Source organism: Odocoileus virginianus, chromosome 1 (genome assembly GCF_023699985.2).
Source record: "Odocoileus virginianus isolate 20LAN1187 ecotype Illinois chromosome 1, Ovbor_1.2, whole genome shotgun sequence".
In the NCBI taxonomy this organism is placed as follows: Eukaryota; Metazoa; Chordata; class Mammalia; order Artiodactyla; family Cervidae; genus Odocoileus; species Odocoileus virginianus.
In genome coordinates, this window is record NC_069674.1 from 19,838,380 (window position 1) to 19,853,197 (window position 14,818).

Sequence of the window (14,818 nt, forward strand, 5' to 3'; positions counted from 1 at the left end):
AACAATACACAAAAGAACTATATAAAAAAGACCTTAATGACCCAGATAACCACAAAGGTGCGATCACTATCCTAGAGAGCCAGACATCCTGGAATGCGAAGTCAAGTGGGCCTTAGGAAGCACCACTATGAACAAAGCTAGTGGAGGTAATGGAATTGCAGTTGAGCTATTTCAAGTTCTAAAAGATGGTAGTGTGAAAGTGCTGCACTCAATACACCAGCAATTTGGAAAACTCAGCAGTGGCCACAGGACTGGAAAAGGTCAGTTTTCATTCCGATCTCTAAGAAAGGCAAAGCCAAAGAATATTCAAACTACTGCACAATTACACTCATCTCTCACGCTAGCAAAGTAATGCTTAAAATTCTCCAAGCCAGGCTTCAGCAGTACATAAACCGAGAACTTCCATATGTTCAAGTTGAATTTAGAAAAGACAGAGGAACAAGAGATCAAATTACCAACATCTGTTGGATCATCTAAAAACCAAGAGAGTTCCAGAAAAACATCTATTTCTGTTTATTCAATATGCCAAAGCCTTTGGCTGTGTGGATCACAACAAACTGTGGAAAATTCTTCAAGAGATGACCTGCCTCCTGAGAAATCTTTGTGCAGGTCAAGAAGCAACAGAACTGGACATGGAACAACAGACTGGTTCCAAATTGGGAAATGAGTACGTCAAGGCTGTATATTGTCACCCTGCTTATTTAGCTTATATGCAGAGTACATCATAAGAAATGCTGGGCTGGAGGAAGCACAAGGTGGAATCAAGATTGCCGGGAGAAATATCAGTAACTTCAGATATGCAAATGACACCACCCTTATGGCAGAAAGCGAAGAGAAACTGAACAGCCTCTTAATGAAAGTGAAAGAGGAGTGAAAAGCTGACTTAAAAGTCAACATTCAAAAAATGAAGATCATGGCATCTGGTCCCATCACTTCATGGCAAATAGATGGGGAAACAATGGAAATAGTGACAGACTTTACTTTCTTGGACTCCAAATCACTGCAGATGGTGACTGCAGCCATGAAATTAAAAAAAAAACAAAAACGCTTGCTCCTTGGAAAAAAAGCTATGACAAATCTAGACAGAATACTAAAATGCAGAGACATTACTTTGCCACCAAAGGGCCATCTAGTCAAGGCTATGGTTTTTCCAGTAGTCATGTATGGATTTGAAAGTTGGACCATAAAGAAAGCTGAGTGCCAAAAAATTGATGCTTCTGAACTATGGTGTCAAAGAAGACTCTTAAAGAGTCCCTTGGGCTGCAAGGAGATCAAACCCGTCCATCCTAAAGGAAATCAGTCCTGTATATTCATTGGAAGGACTGATGCTGAAGTTGAAGCTCCAATATTTTTGCCACCTGATGCAAAGAACTGACTCATTTGAAAAGACCCTGATGCTGGGAAAGATTGAAGGCAGGAGGAGAAAGGGACGACAGAGGATGAGATGGTTGGATGGCATCATTGACTCGATGGACATGAGTTTGAGCAAGCTCTGGGAGTTGATGATGGATAGGGAAGCCTGGTGTGCTGCAGTCCATGGGATTGCAAAAGAGTTGGACACAAATGAGCCACTGAATTGAATTGCAGTGGATGAATATATTACTAAAATATGGACTCTATCATGGGAATAATCACTCCAAGTGGGGAATGTGAATGGTGCTTGTAAAAACCTGGCCCTGGATTCCCTGACTCTCACCTTTATTGTCTTTCTTCAGAACATTTTTAGCTATACACAACTATGACCACTCCTTTGTACTGATCCTCACTTAATTGTTGTTGCTCTTCAGTTGCTAAGTGGGGTCTGACTCTTTTTGACCCCCTGGACTGCAGCACCCCAGACTTCCCTGTTCTTCCCTATCTCTGGAGTTTGTTTAAATTCATGTCCACCGATCTGGTGATGCTATATAACCATTTCATTCGCTGATGCCCTCTTCTCCTTTTGCCTTCAATCTTTTCCAGCGTCAGTGCCTTTTCAATGATTCAGCTGTTCACATCAGGTAGCCCAAGTATTGGAGCTTCAGCTTCAGCATCAGTCCTTCCAATAAAGAGTCAAGGTTAAGTTCCTTTAGGATTGACTGAATTGATCTCACAGTTCTAGGGACTCTCAAGAGTCTTCCCAGCACTACAATTCGAAAGCACCAATTCTTCAGCACTCAGCCTTCTTTATGGTCCAGTTCTCACATCCGTACAAGACTCCTGGAAAAACTGTAGCTTTAACTATATGGACCTTTGTCAGCAAAGTAGTGTCTCTGCTTTTTAATGTGCTGTCTAGGTTTGCCATAGCTTTGCTTCCAAGGAGCAAGCGTCTTTTTATTTCTTGGCTGCAGTCACTATCTGCAGTGATTTGGAGCCCAGAAAAATATATTCTGTCACTCCTTCCACTTTTTCCTCTTCTGTTTGCCATGAAGTTATGGGCCTGGAGGCCATGATCTTCATTTTTTGAATGTTGAGTTTTAAAGCAGTTATTTCACTCTCCTCTTTCACCTTCACCAAAAGCCTTTTTAGTTCCTCTTCACTTTCTGCCACTAGAGTGGTATCATCTGCATATCTGAGTTTGTTGATATTTCTTCTGGAAATCTTGATTCCAGGTTGTAATTATCCAGTCCAGCATTTTTTATGATGTACTGTGCACATAAGTTAAATAAGTAGGGCAACAAGATACAGCCTTGATGTACTACTTTCCCAATTTGGAACCAGTCTGTTGTTCCATGTCCACTTATGTTGCTTCTTGACCTGCATACAGATTTCTCTGGAGGCAGGTCAGATGGTCTGGTATTCTCATCTCTTTAAGAATTTTCCATGGTTTGCTGTGATCCACAGAGTCAAAGGCTTTAGCCTTTAGTCAATGAAGCAGAAGTAGATGTTTTTCTGAAACTCCCTTGTTTTCTTTATGATTCAACAAATGTTGATAATTTGATCTCTGGTTCCTCTGCCATTTCTAAAACCAACTTGTACATCTGGAGTTCACACGTACTGCTGAAGCCTAGCTTGAAGGATTTTAAGTATAACCTTGCTAACATGTGAAATGAATGCAATTGTACGGTAGTTGAAATATTCTATTCCAATATTTCCAATAAAGAAATATTTTCTATTTCTTTGCATTGCTCATTTAAGAAGGCTTTCTTATCTCTCCTTGTTATTCCCTGGAACTCTGCACTCAGTTGGGTATATCTTTCCCTTTCGTTTGCTTTTTGCTTCTCTTCTTTCCTCAGATATTTATAAAGCCTCCTCAGCAACCACTTTGCTTTCTTGCATTTCTTTTCTTGGGAATAATTTTGGTCACTGATTCCTGTACAATGTTACAAACCTCTGTCCATAGTTCTTCAGGCATTCTGTTTATCATATCTAATCCCTTGAATCATCGGCTCCACTGTATTATCATAAGGGATTTGATTTAGGTCATACCTGAATGGCCTATTGGTTTTGTCTACTTTCTTCAATTTAAGCCTGAATTTTGAAATAAGGAGCTGATGATCTGAGCCACAGTCAACTTCAGGTCTGTTTTCTCTGACTGTATAGAGCTTCTCCATCTTTGACTACAAAGAGTAAATCAATCTGATTTTAGTATTGACCATTTGGTGATATCTGTGTGTAGAGTTTCCTCTGTGTTGTTGGAAAAGGGTGTTTGCTACGAACAGTGTGTTCTCTTGACAAAACTGTTAGCTTTTGCTGTGCCTGCTTCATTTTGTACTCCACGGTCAAACTTGCCTATTACTCCAGGTATCCCTTGACTTCCTACTTTTGCATTCCAGTCCACTATGATGAAAAGGACATCTTTCTTTGGTGTTAGTTCTAGAACATCTTGTACATCATAGAGCTGTTCAACTTCAGTTTCTTCAGTATTAGTGTTTGGGGCAAAAACTGAATTAATTACTGTGATGTTGAATGCTGTGCCTGTGAAATGAACTGAGATCATTCTGTTGTTTTTGTGTACTGCATTTCAGACTCTTCTGTTGACTATGAGGGCTACTCCATTTCTTCTAAGGGATTCTTATCCACCATAGTATATATAACGATCATCTGAATTAAATTTGCCTATTCCCATCCACTTTAGCTCACTGATTCCTAAGATGTTCATGTTCTTGCCATCTCCTGCTTGACCTTGTCCAATTTACCTTGAATTATGGACCTAACATTCCAGGTTCCTATGCAATATTGTTTTTTATAGCACCAGACTTTACTTTCACCACCAGACACAATCACAACTCGGTGTTTTTTCTGCTTTGGATCTTCCACTTCTTTCTTTCTGGAGCCATTAGTAATTAATTGCCTTCCACTATTCCCCAGTAGTATATTGGATACATTCCAACCTGGGGAACTCTTCTGGTGTCATATCTTTTTGACTTTTTATACTGTTCATGGAGTTCTCAATGCAAGAATGCTGGAGTGGTTTGCCATTCCCTCCTTCAGTGAACCATGTTTTGTTCAAAACTCTCCACCATGACCTGTTGATCTTGGGTGGTCTTTTCATGGCATGGCTCATAGCTTCATTGAGTTATGCAAGCCCCTTCACCAGAACAAGGCTCTGATCCTTGAAGGGGACCTTATTTAATACACAAAATTTCTAACTCTGAAATTCTCTTAAACCACAAACTCTTATTCCTCTCTCTTTCTTATACCTACTAATATTTTCCTTACCCTCATCACGAACTCCCGACCTCTTGAATGCTCATACCCAAGTATTCAGCTCTGTCTTGGTTTTTCACTTGGCCTCTTGCCCGGCTTGGATCCCAAGGACATCTGAAGTGACCAATGACCACCAGGTGGCAGAAGAGTCTCAACTGTCCACCAAACTGGACACCAAGAAGGGTGTGGTAACTGTTACTTATAATGGGGCCCTCAAGTTTGATGGGGCAGTGGAATTAAACAAAGAAAAGATCATACCGAAGGTCAGTCAGCAGGGGACAAGAAGAACTTGAGCTTCATATAACTAAACCACTGAAGTGGCCAGACCTGAGCTATGATGGAGATGGCAGGGTTCTCCCAGATTCATTGTCTGTATTCATTTCATACCTGTTCACATGGGTAGTCTCCTCCTGCTTTGAGACATCCCCTGCCCGATGGCTCTGAAGCTGCTTCTAGTTAAGAGTTAGTTACTTAATGCCAACAAGCCTCTGGAATTCTTTGTTCTTAACTGCCTTTCCAATCTTCATTGCTATGTGGAATCAACCCTCTTGTCTCTCTCCTTTTGGACAGCCAGGTGCTCCTGCAGAAAGTTATAAAAGTCTACACAATGAATCAACACTAAACCCATGATGTGTAACTTCAGTGGCAACCTCAAGGCTGCTCAAGTTTGCTTCTTTCGTCCTTTGTTAACTGCTTGGGGCACTGCTCATAGGAGCAATTGTAAGCCTTCGCCACTCCCGGAAATCCTGCTCTGGGTTTCGGCTCCTCAACCACAGCAGGTGATTGCACATCCTTCCTTGTCTGGAGAACTGGGACCATCCATCCCACCCTCTTGTGCAGGCCCTCTCCGCAGCAGATAGAGCACAGGCCCAACAGAGTTCTCTGTGGCACATTTCTTGAGTTGAATGGAAAAGATGTCAGAAATCCCATCTCCTTCAAGGTAAAGTAAGAAAACAGACCACCTACATCTCATCTCAGAATTAACTTACTCCTCTGAATGGTACGTTACTCTCTCAGTCAGCTCAGGCCGACAGAACAACACATCTGGGTGGCTGAATCAACAGACAGTTATTCTCACAGTTTTGGAGGCTGGGAATTTCAAGATGGGGCCATGTTTGAGTCTCGGTGAGCACTTTCTTCCTGGCTTGCAAAGAGCCACCTTCTCCTTCCATCCTTATGTGGTCTTTCATTTATTTATTTTTGGTCTTCATTGCTGTGCTTGTGCTTTCTCTAGTTGCAGTGAGCTGGGGCCACTCTTTGTCCACAGGCTCCTCATTATGGGGGCTTCTCTTGTTGCAGAGTACCGACTCAGTAGTTGCAGCTCATGAGCTTAGTTGCCCCACATCATGTAGACTCTAGACCAGGATCGAACCTGTGTCCCCCACATTGGCAGGCAGATTCTTAACCGCTGACAACCAGTGAAGTCCCATGGTCTTTCCTGAATGCACGAAAGGGATCTCTTTCTTCTTATAAAGCCAGCAATCCCATTATTTCTTCAATGTCATGATCTAATCTGCTGGGGTGGTAGCTCTTACAAATCTCATCTTCAAAACAGTGTTTTTAAACTATGAGTTGAAAAATTCACAAACCAACATAAAATATATTCTGTTCCCTCCAGTTTTAATTTATGTTGTTCTTCCTATCCAATGATTTTTGATTCATTTATTCAATCATTCAATTAACAAGTATTGACTTAGCCAAGACTCCTATCTGCGTCACACTGCCAAGTACAGACATGATGATGGAGCACATTTGAGACAGATAAAGAATATTTAAAAGGCGCCTGCTCCTCCTGCCACCGCCCTGAGTCACTGCCTGCACAACTCGGGCCGCCCGGCTCCCCGTGCTCGCCACCGGAGAGCTGAGCTGGAAAAAAAATCTGTCATTTTTTAAAATATTTGGCATTTGTACGACATGGCAGACATCGACAACAAAGAACAGTCTGAACTTGATCAAGATTTGGATGATGTTGAAGAAGTAGAAGAAGAAGAGACTGGTGAAGAAACAAAAATCAAAGTGGTCAGCTGACTGTTCAGATGATGCAAAATCCTCAGATTCTTGCAGCCCTTCAAGAAAGACTTGATGGTCTGGTAGAAACACCAACAGGATACATTGAAAGCCTGCCTAGGGTAGTTAAAAGACGGGTGAATGCTCTTAAAAACCTTCAAGTTAAATGTGCGCAGATAGAAGCCAAATTCTGTGAGGAAGTTCATGATCTTGAAAGAAAGTATGCTGTTCTTTATCAGCCTCTGTTTGATAAGCGATTTGAGATCATTAATGCCATTTATGAACCTACAGAAGAAGAAAGTGAATGGAAACCAGATGAGGAAGATGAAATTTCGGAGGAGCTAAAAGAAAAGATCAAGATTAAAGATGAGAGAAAGGATGAAGAAAAAGAAGATCCCAAGGGAATTCCTGAATTTTGGTTGACAGTTTTTAAGAATGTTGACTTGCTCAGTGATATGGTTCAGGAACATGATGAACCTATTCTGAAGCACTTGAAAGATATTAAAGTGAAGTTCTCAGATGCTGGTCAACCTATGAGTTTTGTCTTAGAATTTCACTTTGAACCCAATGAATATTTCACAAATGAAGTGTTGACAAAGACATATAGGATGAGGTCAGAACCAGATGATTCTGATCCCTTTTCTTTTGATGGACCAGAAATTATGGGTTGTACAGAATGCCAGATAGATTGGAAAAAAGGGAAGAATGTCACTTTGAAAATGATTAAGAGGAAGCAGAAACACAAGGGACGTGGGACAGTTCATACTGTGACCAAAACAGTTTCTAATGACTCTTTCTTAATTTTTTTGCCCTTCCTGAAGTTCCGAGAGTGGAGATCTGGATGATGATTCTGAAGCTATCCTCGCTGCAGATGTTGAAATTGGTCACTTTTTACATGAGTGTATAATCCCAAGATCAGTGTTATACTTTACTGGAGAAGCTATTGAAGATGATGACGATGATTATGATGAAGAAGGTGAAGAAGTGGATGAGGAAGGGGAAGAAGAAGCAGATGAGGAAAATGATCCAGACTATGACCCAAAGAAGGATCAAAATCCAGCAGAGTGCAAGCAGCAGTGAAGCAGGATGTATGTGGCCTTGAGGATAACCTGCTGCTTCCCTGGAAAGGATGAATTTACATCATTTGACAAGCCTATTTCAAGTTTTTTGTTGTTTGTTTGCTCATTTTTGTTTTTGCAGCCTAAAATAAAAATGTCACATAATTTAAAAAAAACAAAGAATATTTAAAAGGAAGAGTCATCCAGAATTTGTCAGACTCTCCCTCCAGCATTATGGAAAGAGGATCCACTCACTGGCCAGCAGGCATAGGTCAGTGTGCTCAGCTCGGGTCATAGTTGAAAAGCAAGTGCTGGCTACGTAGCTGTGGCTCATGGGCTTAGCTGCCACGCAGCACGTGGGCTCTTCCTGGAGCAGGGATCGAACCTGTGTCCCCTGCATTGGCAAGTGGATTCTTAACCACTGGACCACCAGGGAAGCCCCTTACCCAGATTTGGATACTAGTTTCTTTTATAGATTAAAGAGGGGGAGGTGAAGAAAGTAAAGTAAAAAAAAGGCAAAAACTATTTATAAATATTTCCTGGTTCTGGCCAGACTGCAGAGGGATTGCATTAATTTCTTTGCAGCCATTCATAAGTGGGCCTGGTCAGGATGTTTCCCATGAGCTGAACAACAGTATTTTAGCTTAATGCTCAGGCCTGGGAGGCAGGTGTCCCAGAGATGAGCCATTGTGTATACTTTAAGCTATAGGCAACATTCCTTTGTGATTGACTTGCAGCAAAAGCAATAGAATACAAAGGTTAAAGTAAAAGAAACAGATTCAATATGGAGTCAGATTTGTTTTTCCCTATTACAAAAGGATCAGAATGCCGTGTGATCACAGTATACAGAACTGAGACCTATAGGTAAAAGATATATACTGATAGCCGTGTCCAACTCTTTGTGACCCCACAGACTATAGCCCACTGACTGTGGAACTCTCCAGGCAAGAACATTGGAGTGGGTAGCCATTCCCTTCTCCACGGGATCTTCTCAACCCAGAGATGGAACCTGGGTATCCTGCATTGCAGGCAGATTCTTTACCATCTGAACTACCAGGGAAGCCCTCAGAAGATATAGGAAGACATGTTATGCCTCAACATAAGAAAGACCTCTCTTAACACAAGATTTTCCTGAATACTAGTTGTCAGAAGTGAATTCCTGGCCACCAGAGGAGGCTGGGCATTAGCCAGACTGTGATGTTGAAGGCCTGGAAGATGTTCAGTGCTTCTAAAGCCCCACCAGCCTCGATAGCCTGTGAGTCTAGTCTGGCTGGCACTAGGTGAATCTCTTAAATCAGTCCTATCGTTTCTGCCACAGCCCAAAACACACAGATGCACTTTAGCCTTGGGGCTCCCTCAGCTGCTGGCTCTGGCCTACCTCATACAGAGAAGCAGGGCATAGCTCCAGGGAGACAAACCTATTTGTTCAGCAGAACTTGTTGAGCGTACAGCTGTGAATAGACTGCTTACCGTCTGGCAGATTTGCAAACAGAGGAAGAGCAAAGAGCGTTTGGGTCACCAGGTCACCAGCCAGTTCTACAAAGATTAACCCCCTGCAGCGGCTGACCAACAGTGCATCCTATACTTAAGACAGAAGAGTTCAAGACGATAACCGGAGGACGCAATCTGTGCTCCAGACGGAGGAAACGAAGATGATAATAGGATGTCCTGTGCCTCCAACAAATGGGCCCCTTAGAGAGTTAGATGTATATCTCAGGAAGAGCTTTGATGAATCCGGCTTCTTGCATGTTCCCATACATAGTAAAGCACTAAAATCACTGACTTGAGATATCTGTTGTTTGGACTGGTGTTGCTGCCAAAATCTTCGCTTTCTCTGCCCACCGGAGCAGAATAAGAAAATATGGAGAGAGTCTCAAGGAAGTAGGAAGATAGCCTTAATCCTCAAGCCAGCAGAGGAGAGAACACCGTAGCTTTCTGCCTCAAGAACTGTGTCTCCCCTCCTTGGGGAATCAGGGGGATCATATAGTTGGGACTCACAGTCAGGGGTTGGCAATAAAGAGCCAAGATGTAAGGATCCTGTATTCTTCTTTATTTTTGGATTGTATCAAAACAGGCAATAGGCTGGCATCAGTTAGCCTGGTAATTTGAGTCCATTGTCCTTTGTGGCTTGCATTGCAACTTTCTTTCTGTAATGCCAAAAGAGGGAAAAACAAACTACAAGGGGGCGGGGGGGGGGGGGGGGTTGCAGAGAGAGTGCTGTAAAGTTAAGCATCAGGATGTGACTAGCATAAAGTTAGAAGATAATAGATGCAGAGTGTGGCTCGTGCAGAGTTAGAAGGCGACAGGTACTTAAGTGCAGGATGTAGTTTACACAACAGGTTAGTCTTCTGAAAAGAAGGAAACTTTCTTATCAATACAGACAGTAGATCAGGAACAGTTAAAGTAGAGAAGGACTCAAAAGGCAAAAGAGAAAAAGAAAATTGTTCTCTTATTTCACTGCAGCACTAGCAGCAATCTTTTACCAAGATGCATACTTGACTGCATGGATTCCCCTGTCAAAATATATATATATATGAACTATCATCCCTCCTACCTCTTAGAAGTAGTTTCTCAGAGCTATGAAGAGGCCATAGTCTCCTGGGCTATAGTTCTCAGTAAGATGCTGAATATAACTTAACTTACAAACCTCATGTTGCACAGTTATCTTTCAGTTTACAGATTTACGAGGTTGATAATTAGAATAAGCAAAGGTGGCTCAGTGGTAAAAGAATTTGCCTGCCAATGCAGAAGTCCCAGGAGATACCAGTTGGATCCCTGGGTTGGGAAGATCCCTTGGAGAAGGAAATGGCAACCCATTCTAGTATCTTTGCCTGGAGAATCACATGGACAGAGAAGCCTGGCTGGATACAGACCATGATGTCATAAAGAGCTGGACAAGACTGAGTATGCACACAAAGCAAATATTTGGGTTTCCCGGGTGGCACTAGTGGTAAAAAACCTGCCTACCAGTGCAAGAGACATAAGAGACTTGAGTTTGATCCCTGGGTTGGGAAGACCCCCTAGAAAAGGGCATGGCAACCCACTCCAGTATTCTTGCCCGGAGAATTCCATGAACAGAGGAGCCTGGTGGGCTACAGTGTATAGGGTGGCAAAGAGTCAGACACTACTGAAGTGACTTGGCATACAGCACACAAAGCAAATATTTAAGTTCCAGTCTGGGTGCTTGGCTTTTAGCTTATAGGTAGAAAAGAAATAAATTAGAAAAAAATTAGAAAACAGCAATTGCAGCAGTATTTTCCACTTTTGAATATCACCAGTTGGTTCAGAAGTAAGTCAAGCAAATCTGAAAGAAGAGGCACATTTAAAGTTCTGGAATCAGAGAAGAAAGGAGTAGAGACATGTATTTTCCTGAGATAATTTTTTCCCTCTGAACTCTCAAGCAGAAATTAAGGAATTTGTTCAAGAGCTCAAGAGTCCTCAGGACTAGCTGGTTTTCAAATTGTTGCCAGGAAGTGAAAAGAGTGGGTCTAGGAAAAGCCACGTGTTCTGAGAGGTAGGCAGAAGGGAAGGAGATTTATTTTGGCACATGTGCAATTATTAATACTTTAAGAAGAGCTGTGGGTTCTAACTTCAATCTACTAACCTCTTTCTGGACTTACACGAATACTTGGTGTTTGATTTACTCTGCAAAATATATTTAGGTGATGTGTGTGTCACTTTATTATGATAACTAACACCAGGAAAAAGAAAGGTTGTAAAGAGAAAGAAATGAGCTGGGGGTTGTGGATATTTTCGATTTTCAGAAGCCTGTCCCCTCTAACTCCACCGCCCTTGCCTTGGTGGGAGAGAAAGACAGTGATATGTGTTTTGTCAACAGAAGGCCAAAGCCCAGATCTAAAGAGAGGATGAGGAGGATGCTATGCAGAGTCATGGTGCAGGGAACTTGGCCAACCATGTAACAATTGATAAGATTGTATTTGGACATGGTAGTGCCAAGTGCAGAGAAACAAACACATAGAAGGCAGTGGGGCTGCTCAAAAAGTGGAAACTGCTGACCTTGTTTCTGGTTATGTCCAAAGACTGATGTTTGTAAGTTTGTTAAGACAACTAATTAAAAAAAAAAAAGTCCAGGGTGATTTTTTTAAAAACAGAAACCAAAATGTAGGCCCTCTGTATTTACTGCTTGCTGAATTCTAGGATAAATATGTAAAAATAATTGGCAAATATTAATTCCTTTTAAAATTAAAAGGGAACTATTAAAAACCCTGTATTCTATATAAAGAAATGGCCTGGGACCTTGACAAGAACCTTGGCATTTCTGTGTGCTTTAAAAAACATTAATTACATTCTTAATACACTATCAAAAGGAACACTTTTTCTGTCCCTTTGAGCTTCAGCTTTGCCATTTTGATACATGACCACTAATTTTGTTGAACAGCTCTTATGATGGGATTGTCTGATGTTTCCTCATACAAACAACAAATAAATAAAGTATGTAATGTGTTAGATAAATAAATGCCACAGGGAAAAAAGAAAACAGAGAAGAGAAAGAGGGAATACCAGAGATGGATTAATTTTAAATAGTGTGGTGAAGGAAGGCCTTCAAAGAAGATAACAAGCAAAGACCCAAAGAATCTGAGACAGACAATCGCTAACACTGTCTGAGGGTAGATAGAACATTCCAGGCAGTGAGAACCACCAGGACAAAGGCCCTGGAGCCCACACTCAGTGGTAATCTCAAACCACCCCTCTTATGTAATTTTTATTTTTTATTTATTTATTTATTTTTGTGTGTAATTTTTAAACAATGGTCAAAGTCTTCTTCTTGGTCCTTTCTGCCTATGTGGACCCTGACCGTTTTGAACCAACAAAAGTGCTGAAAGCCAGCACAAACAGGTGAAAGGTGAAAAACTTCCCCAGAATTGCTGGGAAAACATTTACCCTGATGACAACAAATGAGAAAATACAAACTGGATATAATTTTAAACACAGTGTAATCAAATTTATAAAGCTTTTGCATTCATTGTGTCAGCAAATCTGGGAGACCCAGCAGGGGCCTCAGGACTGAAAAAGGTCAATCCTCATCCCGATTCCCAAGAAGGGTAGTACCAAAGAATGCTAACCATTGGACAGTTGCACTCATTTCCCATGCTGGTAAGGTCATGCTTAAAATCTTGAATGCTAGGTTTCAGCATTATGAGAACCGAGAACTTCCAGATGTTCAAGCTGGGTTTAGAAAAGGAAGAGGAGCTAGAGATCAAATTGCCAACATTTGCTGGATTATAGAGAAAGTAAGGGAATTCCAGAAAAACATCTATCTCTGTTTCATCGACTACGACTGTGTGGATCATGACAAACTGTGAAAACCTCTTAGAGAGATGGGAATACCAGCCCACCTTACCTGTCTCCTGAGAAACCTGCATGCGGGTCAAGAAGCAACACTTAGAACCCTGTATGGAACTACCAGTTGGTTCAGAGATCAAGAAAGGAGTATGACAGGGCTATCTTCTGTTACCCTATTTAATCAGTATGTTGGGCACGTCATGAGAAATGCCAGGCTGGATGAATTACAAGCTGGAATCAAGATAGGCATCAACAACCTCAGACATGGGGATGATACCACTCTAACAGCAGAAAGTGAAGAGAAACTAAAGAGCCTCTTAATGAGGGTGAAGGAGTTGAGTGAAAGAGTTGGCTTAAGACTAAATATTAAAAAAAATTAAGATCATGGCATCTGGCCCAATTACTGCATGGCAAACAGAAGGGGAAATGGTGGACGTAGTGACAGATTTCCTCTTCTTGGGCTCCAAAATCAATGCAGATGGTGACTGCAGCCATGAAATCAGATGATTGCTTCTTGGCAGGAAAATGATGACAAACCCAGACTGTGTGTTGAAAACCAGAGACATTGCTCTGCTGACAAAGGTCCATATAGTCAAGGCTGTGGTCTTCCTAGTGGTCACTACAGTTGTGAGAACTGGACCACAAAGAAAGCAGAACACCAAAGTATTGACGCCTTTGGACTGTAGTGCTGGAGAAGGCTCCTGAAAGTCCCTTGGACAGCAAGGAGATGAAACCAGTCGAGCTTAAGGATGATCAATCCTGAATATTCACTGGAAGGACTGATGCTGAAGCTGAAGCTCCAGTATTTTGGTCATCTGATGTGCACAGATGACTCATTGGAAAAGTCCCTGATGCTTGGAAAGATTGAGGGCAGAAGGAGAAGAGGGCATCAGAGGATGAGATGGCTGGACAGCATCACCAATGCAATGAACATGAACTTGGGCAAACTCCGGGAGATGGTGAGGGACAGGGAGGCCTGGCCGCTGCAGTCCATGGCATCACAAAGAGTTGGACAAGACTGAGTGACTGAACAACAACACTCAAACTCCACCTGTAGTACATAAAGTGTGTTTGTTTTCTAAAGTTGAAAGGCCAACTGAATGAAAATAATCTAAAGTATAAGTGTTTCTTGGATTTGACTTTCCCAGTAAGTGTGTGAAATAACTAATTGAGTTGGATGTTTGTTATTTTTTTAGTACTTGATACATCTCTGATTATAAACATGAATTTTTTACTTTAGAAAATGTGAAAATTATGTAAGAGAATAGCAAACATGAAATTCACTGGTTACCACCTAGGAAAAAAATCTTATATTTTTCTAGATAGACTTTACTTTGAAAGTGAGATGACAGTGTTAGTCTCTGAGTTATGTTCAACTCCTCAAGACCCCATGGACTGTAGACCACTAGACTTCTGTGTCAGAACACAGGAGTCGGTTGCCATCCCCTTCTCCAGGGGATCTTCCTGACCCATGGATCGAACCCACATCTTCCGCAGCTCCTGCATTGGCTGGCAAATTCTTTACCACTGAGCCACCTGGGAAGCCCTTACCAGATCCTACTTAAATACTAATGAGTCCCGTCTGGTCCTGAGAGTCCCTGGGACTTGTAGGACTGCAGCAGTGATTTTGCAGATCTCCATATTGGCTGGTACCCATCTTCCCAGCTCAATGCAAAAAATACGGGTGGAGAGACATACTTGGGACATAAGGACCACTTCTTGTTCACCTACTTCCTGTGACAGTCTTCCTTCCTTTCCCATATCCTGCCTCAGCATCCTCCCCCTCCATTACTCCTCATCCTCTCTCCCCATAAGAAAAGGAA

The 14,818-nt window shown here is 41.8% G+C and overlaps 1 pseudogene; it reads left to right on the forward strand.

Moving 5' to 3' along the window:
- Positions 1 to 6,477: 6,477 nt before the first annotated feature.
- On the forward strand, positions 6,478 to 7,740 carry LOC139035257 (nucleosome assembly protein 1-like 1; annotated as a pseudogene).
- The last annotated feature ends 7,078 nt before the right edge of the window (positions 7,741 to 14,818 follow it).